Below are 18,240 nucleotides of genomic sequence, written 5' to 3'. Positions count from 1 at the left end.
TTGAATAGAGGGAAGCTGAGGCTCAGGGCGGTTACTGAATTGTTCACATCCATACCGTAGTAAGTGGTGGAATGGGACTTGAATTATGTTTGTTTGACTTCAAAGTCCATACAACAGAAAGCAGTTTTGCCAAGTACAATAGGGATTGGCTGTGAGATCTTTGTGTATCAGTTGCTTAAAAGATGGAATTGTGTCATGCTCTTGCTCTGCGTATAAAATCATATATCATGTGTATTTCATTTATATATGAAAGAGATTTTATTCAGGAGTATTGAGTCATACGATCACAAGGTAAAGTCCCATGATTGGTCGTCTACAAGTTGAGGAGCAAGGAAGCCAGTGGTGGGTCAGCCCGAGTTCCCTAACCTCAAAAGTAGGGAAGCTGACAGTGCAACCTTCAGTCTGTGGACAAAGGCCAAGAGCTCCTGGCAAGCCACTGGTGTAAGTCCAAGAGTCCAAAAGCTGAAGAACTTGGAGTTTGATGTTTGAGGGCAGGAAGCATCCAGCATTGGAGAATAATGCAGACCGGAAGACTCAGCAAGTCAAGTCCTTCATGTCTTCTGCCTGCTTTATTCTAGCCAAACTGGCAGCTTAGATTATTAGATGGTGCCCACCCATATTGAGGGTGGGTCTGCCTCTCCCAGTCCACTGACTCAAATGTTACTAATACCTCCTTTGGCAACACCGTCACAGACACACTCAAGAAAACTATTTTGCATCCTTCAATCCAATCAAGCTGACACTTAATATTAACCATCACATCACATGTTTATTATTATTTTTAAAACAAATGTTCTCAAACCTTTTCTCAGCTACTTAATGGAGATAGCTCTGAGATAAAGTACGAGACATAGCAGAAGTTAGAAATAATGGAGACATTATAATTGGACAGAATCATATAATTTATATTCCAATTACTTTTCCTCAATCAACAGTAAAGGAGACCAGTCAGGAAGAGGGGACTAGGGTCTTTGGCCATGATGCTTTGTCCTGGACAGAGCAGTGTTTGAAAGGAAGTTGTCAGGATGAGGCTGTGCTGCCCAAGACCCAACTGAGATCCTCATCAGTTATTCAATTACTCCTGAAGCCATTCATTAGAGTTAGATCATGCCTGGGGTCCTTCAGAAAGTAACAGGCAAGATTCTTTTGATATGCTTTCATAATTCCATGAAGAGATAATTCTTTAAAAATGAAGGTAAAATCATGACTCTCAAATATAAAAATGAATACATGATAAATAGTTTACTTAACTAATTAATGAGGAAACTGATAAGGGTGTTGTAACCAGGTCACAGGAGAAGCCAAAACACACACACAAATTTATAAGAGTAAAGAAATGTTGCAATGAATGTACAAATGGCAAATGGATGCAAAAGCAGCTTTTTCTGCAGTGTGGGAGTGAAGCTGGTGGAACTTCTACAGGATAGGACAGAATTTGCATTTTGCATTGCTATTGTCTGCAATTTACAGAGTTGCAAAATACTTCAAGGGCAATGAAAGCTAGAATCAGATAACTCAGGGAGGCTGTGCTGTGTGTAGACAATGCATCCTTTTCCATGGAAATACACAATTTCCCGTTTATTTAGTATTGCTACAAAATGATGAAGTATTTAGCGACAGAATTCTGATGATAACAGGATAAGGTTCTTTCTGGAGGAAAAAGCTGTCTCTTGCTGCATTTTTACCTCCTGAGTGAAGACTCTGATCACTGAGAACTGGATTTCCAAGCTTGGTTTCTTCGTTTTTAGTCCCAGTAAGCAGGCAGATTATTTAATAGCTGGCACCTCAGTTTCCTCATTTTTAAATAGGAGTAGTAAAATTATTTGCCTCACATGGCTTGCAGGGAGATTAAATGAGAAAAACATGAATTGTGCATACCATAGTGCGCAAGAAATACGTATCAGCTTATGAGTGTGTTTTTTTTTTATTACTGCAGTTTTTCGGCATGCTTTTTATTTCTCCCGTCCCTCACCTGCTCCTTCCCTTTCTTGTTTCCTGCCCATTTAACTGAAATAGTAAAGAATAGGAGACTTATTTACAGTGTTTTAAAGTATAGATAGAGTCTATGCTTCCTGTTCTTGATTTTAAAACTAACTGCCTAAGTTGTTTTGTGTTCCTTTCTATTTAAAAAAGAAAGCAAGCTGGGTGTGGTGGCTCAGGAGTTTGAGACCTGCCTGGGCAGCATAGTGAGACCCTGTTTCTATAAAAACTTAAAAAAAAAAAAAAAAAACCAGTGTGGCAGTGCACAGCTGTAGTCTCAGTTACTTGGGGGGCTGAGGTGGGAGGATGGCTTGAGTCCACAAGGTCAAGAGTGTAGTAAGCTATGATCATGCCACTGCAGTCTAGCTTTATAGAACAAGATCCTGTCTCTATCTAAAAAAAAAAAAAAAAAAAAAAAAACTAAAGAAAAGAAAAATAAAAAGCACCTTTACCCTCAATATTTGCTTTCTTGTTTTTGAGTAATTCTTATCACCTATCTTAGCCCAGCTAACCCTGAATTTAAACACGTGATTCATTTTCTCAGGTTATATAATTAATCGCTAGGGAAAACGGTTGAGAGAGTGGGAAAGGCCCTCTTTGGGGTCTTCTCAGCCCAGCTGGGGATAGGAGGCCAAGACCAGGAGGTAACACACTGGAGCCACATTGTCCAGAGCTCCTCAGTGAGCCTCTCCCCCATCTGCATTCTCAGACCCCAGGGGCCGTGTCTACTGGCCAAAGAGTATGTGAGCAGCATGTGCCTAGCACCAGAGAAAACTCCACTCAGCCCTGCCCAGAGGAGTTGGTACAAATGTGCCTTTGCAAAGTTTGTGTTTCACTTTTGGGTCTGATGGAGGGGGGAGTTCTTCAACCTCAGAGGGGAATGCCTGGACGTCTAGGGTCAGGGTGCCTGATGGATTGACCCTATCAGCTCCACTTTCAATTCTGGCACCCCAAGAAACTTCCAGATGATTCGGGTGAAGCTCCCAGGATCTCCCCCTTTGCTCAGCAGCCTGGATTCTTCGAGGAAAAAGAAAGCATTTGAGCAAGGGTTGGGGAAGAAACTTCACCTCTGGGCCAAGTTCAGGGATAGGAGGACAGAGCTATAGTGGTGTCTAGGCTTTCTTTACATGTATGGCAACTGGAGTGACAACTGGAGATAGCCATCTTCACTCCACAGTTCCATTCCTATCACCAAATCTGTCAGCTCTGCGGAGGACTCCTAGAGAGCAAAACATGCTTTCCACACACTAGCAAACAGCATGATACGATCTCAGGGGTCAGCCAGGAGCAGAACACAGGCAGATGCATACAGGGCTCCCTGCCTCCGGGACTATTTCTTTTTGCTACATATCATCTCTAAAGCAAAATTGCTTGTTTTAGCTCTTGATGAAAATGTAACTTCCCTTGTCCATTTTCCACAGGCAATGCATACAGAGGAAGGAAATGGCAGGTTGTTCATATGTAGCAAGATCCACACTTGGCCAAACCTGGGGTCACAGAGATGGACATGGAATTGAGGGCAGAAGATCTGGGTTGGAGTCCAGCACTGCTTTAGGTAAGTCATAACCCTTATATGATGGGGAAAATGAAACTTGGGATGCCTACCTCACAAGGTCATAAGGATAAGAGATGACGCTGGGTGCTGTGGCTCATGCCTGTAATCCCAGCACTCTGGGAGGCCGATGCGCATGGATTACTTGAGGTCACGAGTTCGAGATCAGCCTGGCCAACATGGTGAAACCCTGTCTCTACCAAAAATACAAAAATAAGCTGGGTGTGGTGGCGTAGGCCTGTAATCCCAGCTACTCGGGAGGCTGAGGCAGGAGAATCACTTGAACCAGGGAGGTGGAGGTTGCAGTGAGCCGAGATTGGGCCACTGCACTCCAGCCCTGGGAATAGAGAGAGACCTTGTCTCAAAAAAAAAAAAAAAGAAAAAAAAAAGAAAAATGTAGTAGAAGAAGAAGAGATGGTAGATGCCCAAAAGTCCTTAAGCAATGAAAAGACCCAGGGGAAGCAGAAGCCGCAGGCTGGGATGAGTGGATGGGTAGGGTACATTGGTGGAGCAAAGAGATCTTGAGACTTGGGGACCCAGGAAGTTCTACTTTCTGGCATCAGACCAGAGTACACCTTCTTGTCCCAGATTCCCAGGGTGACCACCAACAGAGGGGCAGCTCTGGCTCCTGGCAGGGCAGGGCTCTCTGAAGTATCCACCTTCAGTGGGCTGTCTCACAGTAATTCCTTCAGGCTTTGGAGATGATGGTCAGGGCCAGCTGGGCTCTGGTGGCCTGCAAGTGAGCTGAGGGCTACTGCAATTAGGCAATTCCTGGGGACCTCACTGGTAAGCCCTGGAGGATCAAGCCTGGATGTTTTGTTACTGCATAGGGGTTAATATTATGACCAAGTTCACCTTACGCGTCTCTCTGATTGTCTTTGCTGGTCTCTCTTTCCTTCATTGCCCTGTCTGATTGAGGTCAGAGTCCTTGAATGACCCTCAAGGTACCGCTACCCCACTCCCAGAAAAACCTCTGCTCTGGCCTGCTTTCTCCCTGGAGCCCATGCCGAGAGAGCCTGTGGCTCCTCTCACTTGCATAAGTAGGTGAGATCCTCCAAACACTGCCTGTGGGTGGAAAAGAGAAGGTGTCAAGGGACTGAGCCCTGGGTGTTCCAACATTTAGAAGTCAAGGAGATGAGGAGGAACCTTTCTGCTTTAGCCAAATTACTTCTTCAGAATTGATTTTTGGCTGGGCGCGGTGGCTCACGCCTGTAATCCCAGCACTTTGGGAGGCTGAGGTGGGCAGATCACCTGAGGTTGGGAGTTCAACACCAGCCTGACCAACATGGAGAAACCCTGTCTCTACTAAAAATACAAAAAAAATTAGTCAGGTGTGGTGGCGCATGCCTGTAATCCCAGCTACTCGGGAGGCTGAGGCAGGAGAATGGCTTGAACCTGGGAGGCGGAGGTTGCAGTGAGGCAGAGATCGTGCCATTGCACTCCAGCTTGGGCAGCAAGAGTGTGAAACTCGGTCTCAAAAAAAGAAAAAAAAAAGAAAAAAAGAATCAGTTCTTAGTGGTAACCTTTCTGGTAAAAGGACATGAATAATATGGTTATAAATGAATGTATGGATAAATTTCCAAGCAGCTCCACCATCAATGGATATCAGCATTTGACATTTTTTTCTTGTTGTGCCATTAGAACATGTAAATCGGCATCTCCAGACTGCTTCCCTTTACATTTCTTTGATTTCTGGCGAGAATTAACATTTCCCCACGATGTTTATCTACTAATTGCAAGTTCCTTATGGGAATTGTCCTGTTTTTGACCCATTTATCTTTTGGAATCTTGACATTTATTTTACAAATTTGAATTAGTTATTTATGATAGATCTTAATTCTTAGTAATGTTTGATAGAAATATTTTCCCTCTTAAAAAATCTTTAGTAATGCTAATTTTTATAGTGCAATCATTTCAATTGCTTCAAAGCTGAGAAAGTTAAAATTCCCCCAGAGAGCTGATAAACTCTCTTTCCAATTGTCTGCAAGTTCTATCATAATTAGATTTTATATTTAAATCTTTAATCAACCAGAGCTTATTTTGTTGAATGTTTTATTTTAATGACTTTTCTATTATAAAATCAATAAATGTTTATTATTGTAAAATAGGAAAATAAAGAAGAACAAAAATAAAAACATAAATAGATCTGTGATTTCACATTTAGAGATAAGCACTGTTGACATTTTGATGTGGATATCCCGAAGTCATTTTTTCTATGTATACATTTATTTACAAAAATACAACTGTAAACACACTGTACAAACTGTTTAAATACCAGTGTATTAACAACACATTAATGGCATATTTCAGGGGCATTAAATATTCTTTTAAAACATTATTTTAAATAGCTACAGAGTACTGTTACACTCTATAGATGTACCATAATTGGCTTAATTCCCTATTGTTTTTTCATTCACTTTATTTAAGATCTCACTATTATGAACAATGCTACTATAAACATATGCATAAATCTTGGTCCCCATGTATGATTATTTTCTCTGTATAAATTAATTTTTTAGTAACTTAAAAAAATTTTAGATTCTGAGGGTACATGTGCAGGTTTGTCACATGGGTATATTGTGTGATGCTGAGGTTTGAGCTTCTAATGGTTCCATTGCCCAAGTAGTGAACACTGTACCCAATAGGTTTTTTTCAACCTTTGTCCCCCTCTCTTTCTCATCCCTTTTGGAATGCCACTGTCTATTATTTCCATCTTGATGTGCACGTGTACTCAATGTTTAGCTCCCACTTGTAAGTGAGAACATGCAGTGTTTATCTGTTGTTGTGTTAATTTGCTTAGGATAATGACCTTCAGCTGTAGCCATGTTGCTGCAAAGGATGTGATTTTGTTCTTTTTCATGGCTGTATAGTACTCCTTAAAAATAATACTGCACATCATATATGTACCACATTTTCCTTTGTATAAATTTCTTAAAGTAGAATTGCTAAGGCAAAGGTTTTATATCTAGGTATCTATATCTATCTATATATTTTGCCTTTACATATATACTGCTACTTTAAGTAAATTTCTATCATTTTAAGTACTCATTAACAGTGAATGTACTCCTCTTCTGTCCTATCCTCCACTCTTGTTAACATTAGCTATTAACATTTTTGTAATTTTATGCTAAATTGATAAGCTAAAATGGTATGTGCATTTTTAAATGTTTCTTTAAAACCAGTGGGTTGAAGTTGAATTTATCACCACTTCCATTTTTATTGCCTTTTTTCTTTCTTTATGATTTATCTGTTCATGATATTTATATATATTTATGTACTTTATAGGTTTGTATATTTTTTATGTATTTTCAAAATTGGGGTGCTCACTTAAGAAATTATAATGAGTTCAAACACACACATGTGTACAATGCATAGTTTCGAATACCACCTACTTCCCAGCTCCTTCACATCCTAACATTTTGCCATATTTGCTTCCTATTTTTGCTAAAAAGTAGAGTGCTGTACCAGTATAACTGTGTGTCTCTTCTCAAGCCTGATCTTATTTTTCCTGTCTCAGAGGCAACGTCACCCTGAGTTTGGTGTCTATCGTTCTCATCTCTGTGTGTATGTGTTTGCAGCATATGTATGTAGCTATGAAATGTATACGGTAGTTCCTCAGTATCTGGGGGGGATTGGTTCCAGGACCACCCACGGATGCTCAAGTTCCTGATACAAAATGGTGTAGTGTTTGCACATAACCTATGCACATTCTCTCACATGCTGTAAATCACCTCCAGATTACTTATAATACTTAATACAAAGCCTATACATCACTTTGTTTGGCTGGTTTTAACATGGTACTCAAGATGTGGTGAATTCAAGTTTTGCCTTTTGGAACTTTGTGTAATTTCACCCCCAAATATTTTGCATCCTCAGTTGATTGAATCCATGGATGTGGAATCCCATGGATATAGAGGGCTGACTGTACCATTATTTTGCATGTTTTCAAACTTTTATACTCTACACATCTATCTGAAACTTGTTTTGTCTCTCAGCAGTGTATTTTCGAGATTTATCTCTGTTGATAAAACAGCTACAAATGGTCCCATTGTATGAATGTATCAGAATTTGTTCATTGGGTTGATGGATACTTGTGTTGTTTAGTTTTTTCATTTTACTATTATAATATTGCAGTAGACATTGCATCATCCACAAGTGAAAGCTTCTAGAATTTACTCCTAGAAGTGAAATTGCTGGATTATAAGATATACGTCTTGTCAGAGTTAGTAAGATGTTGATAATTTATTCTTCAAAATGGTTACTCCTGTGAACATATCGTTGGCAAAATATGAGTGTTCCTTCAATTTTTCCACCTCATCACCAACACTTGATAGTGTCAGATTATTTAATTTAATTTTCACCAGTTTGATAGATGTAAAATGGTATCTCATTGTTTTAATTTTAAACTTTCTGATTACTGGTGAGGTCGAACATTTTCTTATGTGCGTGATTGTTCGTTCAAATTTCTGTTGCTGAGAATAGCTTATTCATATATTTTGCCTGTATTTCTATTAGTTCATTGCAAATATCCTCCCAGTTTGCGTTTTGTCTTTCATATCACCTGTAATGTTGTGTTTCACAGGGTTTACATTTTTGTTTAATGAGATTTATACAGTCTTTCCCTTCAGGAATATCCTTAATGTCTTCATTTCTTCAATTTTCCTTTTTTTTTTTTTTTTTTTTTGAGACAGAGTCTCACTCTGTCACCCATGCTGGAGTGCAATGGTGTGATCTCTGCTCACTGCAACCTCTGCCTCCCGGGTTCAAGTGATTCTCTTGCCACAGCCTCCTGAGCAGCTGGGATTACAGGCACACACCATCACACCCAACTCTTTTATATATATATATTTTTCAGTAGAGACAGGGTTTCACCATGTTGGTCGGGCTGGTCTCGAGCTCCCGACCTTGTGATCTGCCTGCCTCGGCCTCCCAAAGTGCTGGGATTACAGGCGTGAGCTACTGCGTCCAGCCCAAATAGTAATTCTTTTACAAAAGATACTCTGTGATTTGTTATCATCTTCTGGCATCAGTAGAATTTACCTTAATTAATGACTACATGCTATTGTTTTAATTTATAGCTGCATTTTATAAGCTCAGTTAAAAATGATTTTTCTGCCTATGCTCCTTGAGGAACCCATGGATCGATAAAATTTATTGATCAATAAAATTTAGCAAATAGTATGCACAAGCCATTCCTGCCTTTCAGGTAGATGTTGCTAATTGCCTGCATTATTTCCTTCATTTGTGTATTCATATATTCACTTACTCAACAGCTGTTTTGGGAAAATCTGCTAATGTCCTTGAGCCTGGTTCTAATCATTTCAAGCCAGTTTTACTGGAATTGGCACTTGTGCACATTTGCCATCCTAAGACTGCGTGTTTATGTGTGTGTGCGCCTGTGTGGTATTTCTTACAGGTTTGTGGATGGGGATAATACTCATCTCTTAGAATGAATTGGGTGTCAGATCTTGTTTTTCTGTGATTTGGAACTGATTACATGATACAGAAAATCTGTTTGAGTATGTAGTAATATTGTTCAGTAAATTTGTTGAGGTCATGATTCTTGTGGTAGATGAGATTTTTTTAAATAACAACTTTTCAGTTTCCTTTGCCTTCATCATTATTTTCATGTTACCTACATCTTCTCTTGCCAGTTTGTATTTTGTGTTGTCCATTTGGCTAAGCATATCAAGTCGATTATCATAAATTGTGCATTGAAGTCACTTATATTTTAAAATCCTTTATATCAGTTGTTAAATCATTGGCCTTGTTTTTAATTTTGTTGATTTATACCTTTTCTTTTGTTTATTATATTTCCAAGGGGTTGATCTATCTTACCATCTTCTCACAGAATGAGCATCTATTTATTATTTCCACTGATTTCCTCTTTTCTAGTTTATTTCTGTCCTTATTCTTTATTATTATCTCTCTGTTTTCCTTCATAATGACTGTCTTCAAAAGATTTTAAGTCAAATGGTTATTTCATATTTCTAAAATAAAAGCACATAGATTTATGCCTTAACTTCTGGGCCCTGATTTATACAAAGCCCCCTCCCTTTTGATATGGGGTGTTTTCAATTTTATAAACATCGCAAAAGTTATTATCATGTTCTTAATTTTCTACTTCAGTGATCCTTAACGTTTTTGGCACCAGGGACCAGTTTTGCAGGAGACGATTTTTCCATGAATGGGGGTAGATGGGTGATGGTTTCAGAATGATTTGAGCATATTGCATTTATTGCACACTTTATTTCCATTATTATTACATTGTTAATATATAAAGAAATAATTATATAACCGTAATCTACTCACCATAATGTGGAGTCAGTGGGAGACCTGAGATTGTTTGCCTGAAACTAGATGGTCCTGTTTGAGGGTGATGGGAGACAGTGACACATCATCAGGCATTAGATTCTCATAAGGACCATGCAATCTAGATTCCTCGCATACACAGTTTACAATAGGATTTGCGGATGCTATGAAAATCTAATGCCACCGCTGATGCGACAGGAGGTGGAGTTTAGGCGGGAATGTGACTGATAGGGAGCAACTGTAAATACGGGTATAGCTCTGCTGCTCACCTTCTGCTGTGTGGCCGGGTTCCTAACAGGCCACAGACTGGTACTGGGGATTGGAGACACCTGTTCTACTTGAACTTGTAGTTTAGCAACGTTTTTGTGGTTGTTAGACATTGATACCCATTAATTTGTTGCTGCTGTAAATTTCTATTAATATTTTAATATAATTTTAAACTAATGGAAATGTTAAAAGACTAGTACGAACTCCTATACGTCTTTTACCTAGGTGCACTGTTGATTTGTATTTTTCCCTAGTTATCATTCACTCTGTCTCTATGTATATGTGAATGCTTTTCTGAATGATTTGAGAGTAAGCCGCATACATACATATATACCTAAATACTTCAATATATATTTCCTGACACAAATATTTTCTTTTGTAAAATTAGAAATTTAACAGTAAAATCAGGAAATTTCATATTGATACCATATGATTAATCCCACCATTCACATTCAAATTGTCAGTTACTCCAATATTGTGTTTTTATAGATATATAAAAAATATATATAACATATATAAATATAAAATATATGTACGTTTTATATATGTGTGTGCATATACACGTATATATGTATATATGTAGAAAGACAGAAATTGGGGGTATTTTAAAATTTATAATGACAGGCGAGCAACTGAGATGGCTGCCTGCCTATGGCAATCACTATCTGTAGGCCACCCAAGCATAAATACTTATTTTCTTCTTGTACCCCATTTTTCAGAAGTTCATGTTTATTTTCATCTTTACTATTTTTTATTATTCATCTACTATATATTCATAGTAGAAAAGATAAAGCAATATAACGAAAATCAGCAGAAATATAGAGATATGCGTAGAGTGCATAGAGATAATCACGGTTAGCATTTAGACGAATATTTTATAGACTTTTGCTTTCAATCAACAAAAATTCTAGACATTTTTTCTAGTTAAATATGAGTACATTAAAAATGGAGTTATAGGGTACGGCTGTGGTTTTAACTCCCTTTTTAGTCTTAGTTTATCTGACATACTTCATAGGTAATCTTCGTAACAACTTTGCAAAGTAGAGCCACATTTTTAGATGAGGAATCCAAGGTTCAGAGAGGTTCAGTAAACTGCCCAGGTCACACTGCAGTAAGGAATGGAGTTTATAATCGAAACCCTGAACTGTTTGCTGCAAAGGCTCTTGGTTAGATTATTCTTTTGCCTGAGGCTCCTTTCATTGCTTTTACTTATTCACATTTAGTTTTATTGCATATGGTGAGAAAATATGTATATTTTTTCCTCTTGATTCAATTTTTGGGGCCTAATTTGAGAGTTAGTATATATGTACCAATGTCCACATATGGAAAAAATGTATAATCTATGTTGGTATTGAGTTTAATGTATGTGTATTTGTTCTAACTTATCAATTGTATAACATAACCTCTATTGTCTATTTTTTGTCACATCTTCAATGTCTTCCAAATTTTTGTCTATTTAAATTTGTCTTTATTTTTTAATACTGTCTATTTTTTTCTTAGCCTTGAAATCAATTAAACCCTCCCATTACAATTGCTTGTTTTTTAATCTATTTCTCTTTGCATTTCTAACTTTAGTAATCTCTGTCTTCACAGTTAATTTTATATTTTTTATCATAATCAGGAGCTTCTTTGTATCCTCTCCCTATGTTTTTGGCTTCAAAATCTCTTTTATATGCTATCAACTTTACCAACTGTTTTCTTTTTGTTGTATGAGTTTCCTCATAAAACCTTTTTATTTTAGCATTTCTGCATTTTTTTGGTAACAGATTCCTATTTTTAAAAAACATACATATTGTTGGGTCTTATGTTTTAATCTAACATGAGAATTTGTCTTTTTAGAAATCAATGGCCTAAATGTATAAAGTTCTTTGGGGTGAAGCTAGTGTATTGATATGAGATGGGCTCCCAGCTACTAGCTGTGGACCTTCTACAAGTTCCTTAAATACCCTGTGAGGAAGCTACTTACAGGCATCTTTATCTGTAAAATCATGTTAATAAGCATACCAACGTGAGAGAGTTGCTTCGAAGACTAAATGAGATCAAGAGCACTCACAAATAGAAGCATATTAAAGCATATTAAACTGATTATTTATAAAATGCAATTGTCAATATTTGCTATTGTAGACTTTATGTCTGGAAATACCATTCAAAGCAAGTTTCTTGGCAATTATAAAACAAGTTGGTTAAACGATGATCTATGCTCAAAATGGGGATAATCAGTTCTATACTTTTCTCCAACCATATTTTAAATTTTTCTTTGAGATAATGGGAATAACTTACAAGAAAAACTGCTGAGAAGCAGTGGTCCAAAGCCCTTTAGAAGCTCTCAGGGTTCAGTTCAAGTTGTCCATCTCCATTTCTGGCTGTACCTGGAGCTTCACAGCTTGACTTACATTCAGCCATGTCAGGAATCACTCACTGCCTTGCTTTCCATTTAGTTAATTAAGTGCTTAGGTTTACGAATAAGTTATTTGCTCTCATGACGGGTATGGAAGCTGCAGGCTTTGCTGTGCCTCCGCAATTCTCGTCAGGCGTGGAAAAACTGAAACTAAGAAAAACCAAGCAAGCAATGATAGATTTTCTACTTCCTGGATTGTGTGACTTGCTCATCCAATGAAAGGCAATGAGGGTGGGGTTGGGGGGGGGCAACCAGAGATGAGGACTGATTCTCAGCTTGTGGTTCTCCTCAGCAGTCCTCCAGTCCCTGTAGAGCTGGAACCTCTGCATCAGTGAAAGCTGCTAGGAATTCAAAGGGCATTCACATTCACTTCTGCTCCTCAGGATCAGAGGCAGTGAGGAAAGCTAAAAAAAGTCTGAGGTTTAAATTGGAACCCATTTTTAACTTTTCAAATGTTCTTAGTATTTTAGGATCCAGAAAACCTTAAATCAGACAATTCTATATTACTAAACTGAAGAATAGTCTATCATATCATAATCTGATATGCTCCAGACTGACCTGATTTAGTTTTAGTTGTATGAACTTCAAATCTCTGATGGCTTCTATTTGATCACTCAGAGGAAGCTGCAGGTCCGTTTCCCATCTGAAGCAATAGAGGCATCTTTTTTTTTCTTTTTAAAAACTTCTCTGAGAATAATCTTCATCTGGTGTCTTGTTACACAAGTGTTTCCAAGTCCCTCCCTAGAGATTCTGATTCAGTGGGTCTGGGATGGGGCTTCAGATTTGTGGTCTCTTTTTTGTTTGTTTGTTTGTTTGTTTTTTTGAGACAGAGTCTCACTCTGTCATCCAGGCTGGAGTGCGGCGGCGCGATCTTAGCTTACTGCAGCATCTACCTCCCAGGTTCGAGTGATTTTCCTGCCTCAGCCTCCTGCGTAGCTGGGACTACAGGCACACACCACCACACCCAGCTAAGTTTTGTATTTTTAGTAGAGACGGTGTTCTACCATGTTGGCCAAGCTGGCCTCAAACTCCTCACCTCAAGTGATCCACCCGCCTCGGCATCCCGAAGTGCTGAGATTGCAGGCGTGAACCACTGTGCCCAGCCAGATTTGTGTTCTTAACCTTAGCTTGGGCAACAATGGAGTAGACTGAGGGGATAGATTTTACTTTTAGTATTAGAAAGCCTTGGGCTCAAGTCCTGGGTCTTTCACTTGCTCATTATATGGTCTTGCACAAATTACTTAACCTTCCTCAACCTCATCTGAAAAACAACTGGAGACAAAAACATCTATCTCAAAGTGTTGTCAAGAGGATTAAAATAACTCTAACACCCTTGACAGCATCCACTTTTCTCAGTATTGCTAACTTGTTTCTACCCAGGTTAATTTGAAGATTATCTGTGAATTTATTTAGCTCACAGCCATACTGTTTTTTACTTATTTTCCCTGTTTATTCATTATATATTTGTGAAGCTTTTGCTGTGTGCAGGACACTGGGATTTTTAGAACCCACTGAGCACTCCCTGGTGGTGTCACCTGCTCACAGGGTCCATCTCAGGTTGTGTTTCTGTTTTTGTTTTTTGAGACAGAGTCTCGCTCTGTCTCCCAGGCTAGTGTGCAGTAGTGTGATCTTGGCTCACTGCAACTTCCACCTCCCAGGTTCAAGCAGTTCTCCTGCCTCAGGCTCCCAGGTAGCTGGGACTACAGGCATGCACCATGATGCCCGGCTAATTTTTGTGTTTTTGGTAGTTTTTGTGTTTTTGGTTTCACCATGTTTGCCAGGCTGGTCTCGAACTCCTGATCTCAAGTGATGTACCCGCCTCAGCCTCCCAAAGTGCTGAGATTACAGGCATGAGCTACTGCGCCCCACCCATCTCAGGTTTTTGAAAGTACTACCCAACTTTCTTGTGTGAACAACTCTATCTAGCAGGGTCTTAGTTATTTGTGAGCTTCTTAGACTAGGAAAGCCATGTCCCTATTCCACCTTTGTACCAGAAGTTCAATTTTTCTGGAATCTAATCATGTGTACATTTTTTTTCTAAAAGAAAATATATATAAAATTATTCAATTTGATTTTACACAGAATACGTTCTACATACTTTGCATTGTGTAAACTTGTCTCTTTTTGGACACAAAAACCTTTGTACTTTTCCCCCTCCCCTCATAATAGCAAGAATCCAATGGATTTTTGATGATTATATGTATGTTTTCTTTATATTTAGTTTTGCTTCAAACGAATTTAAAGGCACTTTTAAAAGATACAAACAATGCAATACATTAAGAGGAAAATTTAGGTAGAAAAAAAGCATGGAAAAAATATAGTGAATTGATAAACGAAATTACACTTCAAATACATGTTGTACACAGTCTTTTATACTTCCCAGTGATGGGCCAGATATTTGGCTCTGAACTCTCTAGCACTCATTGCAAACCCTCTGCAGACAAAAGATGGAGGTGATGATTCTCAAGCCATATAGATGATTATTGGGATTATCATCTATATGAGTCTTGAACTTTGTTTTAACTTTTCCACTGGCCCAAGACTTTGGGTCCTAATCAACATTAGGGTCATTAAGAGTCTACAGAAGGGTCATAAGTACCATGGAAAATGATGTGCTCTCCAATCTTCCAGCCAAACACAAAATAGATCAGGGAATAAGGGGGCCTCTTGCTGCAGAGGAGATGATAGCCAGGTGGAAGAGCTGGGCCAAGGATCAGCCAATCTTCTGGTCCAGAAACTGTAACCATGGCAACAGTAGTGAAAGCAGCTCTATTTCCATCACCAGTGACACCCTTAAGAGGTACCGGCAGAGAAAGAAGTCTATTATACATCTGGGCAAGAGTCTAGGTGAGGGAAGTTCATGTAATTTTTAAGCATAATCGTTGGGAGAAAATAAACAGCCTCTTTCATGTTAACCTTGCAAACTCAAATAGACAAAGTGAAGGCCAATGACCGGCAGTACTGCCTGGCTAAGGCTGGGTGTGAGTGCCTTGCACAGGAACCTGTGGACTGCCTCAGGTTTGCCTTTTATTCTCTTTACTTTCTAGTAACAGTGCTCACAGGACTTTCAATAAGCAAAGCCCAGAGGAGGAGAGTTGCTTTTGAAGCCACACTCTTGTCTGCCTCATTCATTTCAAACAGAGACACTTCTGAAAGAGATGAAGGCCTGTGTACAAACAACAATGCCCACTGCATTCTGTTGCCTTTAGCTGTGATGTGGTGGTTTTTGATTCTACACAGAAGGTCCTTGTTTCAGACACTGATTGATGGATCTTCTGAATGAAGGAGGCAGCAAGAACGAATGAACAAGGCTCCCGGTAAGGCGAGGTGCTTCAAGAGGATAGGCTGGAAAGCGCTTAAAATAAAAGGTAAACAAAAGCCTCCACAAAAGCAAAAAATACCAAGGCACTGAGCTCTGAATGGTTGATAATTTGTAGTTCCTAAGGATTTCCACACATTTGTGCAAACACATATAAACTCCTTGGAGAACTCTGACCTGGAATTTCAGACTTTTTGGTGGAGGAACCAAAAGTTAAACCCAAATAGATGTCATAAAACAGGTAAAACTAATTGAAATGAAGAGCATTGGAGGTCTGAGTCTGGTTTGAGGCAGTGAAACAGAAAATGATGCCATGAAAGAGCAGGTGATGGGGTATCTCCGTCTCAGAGAGAGATGTGATTTTTCACTAGAAACCCATGGAAAGCCACATAAAGGCTCATTCTAAACACCATGGACAGTGTTAGGACCTGCTGTAAGGAAGCTGTATGACATATGCCTCCTTTCTCCATCAACCCTTGTCCTTCCATAATGCCTAATAGAAACAAACCAGTGAAAAAGCCACATGAGAAATCTGGCTACACTCAGTTCTTTTGCAAGAAAACACTATCAAACTCCCTGTGAGTCTGCATTCTTCATAGTCCATCGGGGAGCGTGGTACAGGCTGAGGAGATGGGGTGGGGATAGTGAGGCTGGAGGGAGAGGAAGGGAAAGTTAAAAGAAGCAGGGATCCTTGTCCCGACTAGTGGTTTTTATATACTATGTTCTTATAAGAAATAATTTTCACCAGCTAGACGATGTTCTATTGTTTAACTAAATTAGGGGTGTTAAAATAGAGATCATAAGAATGATGGAATGGACTCTTTGTGGCAAAAAGATACTAAATTATAAACAAGACCCAAGGCCATGCCAGGGTAGGGTTGAGTCACACATCTCAACACTTAAAGAATAAACTAGGTTCTAACAGCTGCAAGGTTTTTCTTTTTCTCTAGCAGCTAAATAAGCACTGGCCTCCAGAGAAGCAATGTTGAAATAATTGCAGCTCACCAACCACCAGACACTAACTGATCCATCTGCCTACCCCTTTTCTGCAAGCCATAACTCCTACTTTGATTGGATAGGAGACTGATTTCAGTAACTTTCTCCTGGTAAGAGTCCACTGACCATAGACTGGTTCTGGCCAGTTTACAGAGGCTTGCACCGAGTGCCTTCCTGTCCTCTGCTTCACCATTTGACATATAGGACCTAATTGCAAGAAATTTAAATGAATTTAATTTAAAAGTCTGTACCCCAAAGTGAACATAGGACACATGTAACATGCATATTTGTTTACTAGGCATGTATGCACCTCCCTTTGGGAATATTCATTGCTCTTCCTATAACCTGTCAAATATGTGTACTTAGGTAACCCATTCAGCACAAATTTCTGTTCTACTCTTTCCTCCCTCAAAGTGCCTGCTTTTGGTTTCTTCTGGAGGCTATGCTTTCAAGTCTATGGGATTTCCAGCCTGCAGGCTGCAACCCTTTATAAAAAACAAACCTCTCCTCTCCAATATTATAGCTCTGTGAATTTATGTTGACAGGTTACTAACTCAATTTCACAGAAAAAAATTAAATCAGACACTCTTTGTTGCCCACACAACAGCCATTCTCTCCTTTAACTTTTCACTTGCAGAGTCCTAGTTTTGATTGGCAGTCCTCTTGTGTCTGTCATGATTCAGGGAACCTTGACCCTATCCTGAACTCCAGGAATAAGTCCTAATTACATATTTTTTAGTGGTAACTATGGTAGGTAAAATTTTAAGATGGTCTTATGATCTTTACCCTCTGCTGTTACATCCATGAGTATGGCAAAAGACTTATTATCTATATTACTATCTAAGCACATGAGCCCTCTTTGGCTGGTGGCAGAAGTGGGGAAGTCAGAGAGATTCAAAGTATGAAAAGGATTCAATGCATCATTGGTGGCTTTGAAGATGGAGGGTGCCAGGTACCGGGACTGAGAGTGGCCTTTGGCATTGAGACTGGTCCCTGGTTGACAGCCAGCAAGGCCATGGAGACCGCAGTCCTACAATTGCAAGGAGCTAAATTTTGCTCACAACCTGATTGGGCGTGGAAGTGAATTATTCCCAAGTCACTAGATGAGAGGTTGGCCTCGCTAACACTTTGATTCTAGCCTTGTAAGTACATGAGCAAAGAACCCACTCAAGCCTTCCTGGACTTCTGACCTACATAGAACTGTGAGAAAATAAGTGGGCATTGTCTTAAGCTGCCAAGTCTGTGGTTATTTTGCAGCAATAGAAAATGAGTAGAGCAACATGTAGATAGTGTCAAGAAATCCAATCTATATTTCTGCTCAAGAGGAACTCGTTTTCAGCTCTGACTCTGACCAGGAATCAGAAAGAAACTGTGGATGAGTTATTTAATAACCCTGTTGGCTTTTTTCCTTGTACA

The 18,240-nt window shown here is 39.1% G+C and overlaps 1 protein-coding gene and 1 long non-coding RNA gene across 3 annotated transcripts in view; one reads left to right on the top strand and one right to left on the bottom strand.

The window, feature by feature from the left end:
- The window catches only part of LIPC (lipase C, hepatic type), a 163,394-nt gene extending 150,730 nt beyond the window's left edge, over positions 1-12,664 (bottom strand). Inside the window, exon 1 of the mRNA XM_008016458.3 lies at positions 12,392-12,664. The gene's annotated coding sequence lies outside the window, so the exon portion shown is untranslated. The remainder of the gene's footprint in view (positions 1-12,391) is intronic.
- The window catches only part of LOC140710469 (uncharacterized), a 286,566-nt gene that overhangs the window by 99,800 nt on the left and 168,526 nt on the right, over positions 1-18,240 (top strand). For both annotated transcript variants that reach the window (XR_012091498.1, XR_012091499.1), the window contains exon 2: positions 3,402-3,535. This is a non-coding gene — a long non-coding RNA (uncharacterized lncRNA). The remainder of the gene's footprint in view (positions 1-3,401; positions 3,536-18,240) is intronic.

Source organism: Chlorocebus sabaeus, chromosome 26 (assembly GCF_047675955.1).
Source record: "Chlorocebus sabaeus isolate Y175 chromosome 26, mChlSab1.0.hap1, whole genome shotgun sequence".
NCBI lineage: Eukaryota > Metazoa > Chordata > Mammalia > Primates > Cercopithecidae > Chlorocebus > Chlorocebus sabaeus.
The sequence above is the reverse complement of the archived record's forward strand: the minus strand, read 5'-3'. Positions and strand labels throughout refer to the sequence as shown.